This window comes from Schistocerca cancellata, chromosome 1 (genome assembly GCF_023864275.1).
Source record: "Schistocerca cancellata isolate TAMUIC-IGC-003103 chromosome 1, iqSchCanc2.1, whole genome shotgun sequence".
Lineage (NCBI taxonomy): Eukaryota > Metazoa > Arthropoda > Insecta > Orthoptera > Acrididae > Schistocerca > Schistocerca cancellata.
In genome coordinates this window covers 496,770,348-496,771,098 of record NC_064626.1, presented here as the reverse complement: position 1 = coordinate 496,771,098, position 751 = coordinate 496,770,348, and the positions used below count along the sequence as shown (strand labels likewise).

Genomic DNA, 751 nt, shown 5'->3' with positions numbered 1-751 from the left:
TAAGTTTTTATGAATGATTGTCACAAATGCTCAATGCTCACATACAATTGGACTGTATCTATCTGTGAAGAAAATGGTAAGATATTAGTTCCCGGAATCTTTCCGTAAATATCGATGAATGGAGACTCTCTGCATTCTATACTGTATCAGCTTTGAAAGTAAACTCCTCGCGTACAGGCCATGAAGGCCCAAAGGTACCGACCAGCCGCCGTGTCATCCTCAGCCCACAGGCGTCACTGGATGCGGAGATGGAGGGGCATGTGGTCAGCACACCGCTCTCCCAGCCGTATGTCAGTTTACGAGACCGGAGCCGCTACTTCTCTATCAAGTAGCTCCTCAGTTTGCCTCACAAGGGCTGAGTGCACCCTGCTTGCCAACAGCGCTCGGCAGACCGGATGGTCACCCACCCACGTGCTAGCCCAGATCGACAGCGCTTAACTTCGGTGATCTGACGGGAACCGGTGTTACCACTGCGGCAAGGCCGTTGGCCTCAGCTTTCCATATACTTGTGAACAAAAATCCGTTGTGTATTCGGCAGTGTGTAGAGTGCCTCCGCAGGAGAAGTTTGATCCCGAACTGTAATGTGTAGACGAAGATTAACAGAGGTAGCACGTTTTATACGTGACTGTAACATATACTGTGTGTTGCTATTGACGGCAGGTAACACTGTACAGATCTTTAGTATTTAAGTTTTTCATTGTATGTTTGGACACTGACTATCCTATTACTGTATGCACCTCTATACTCCTAA

At 47.7% G+C, this 751-nt stretch overlaps 1 pseudogene; it reads right to left on the bottom strand.

The window, feature by feature from the left end:
* Positions 1–371: 371 nt before the first annotated feature.
* On the bottom strand, positions 372–489 carry LOC126098973 (5S ribosomal RNA; annotated as a pseudogene).
* Positions 490–751: the final 262 nt, after the last annotated feature.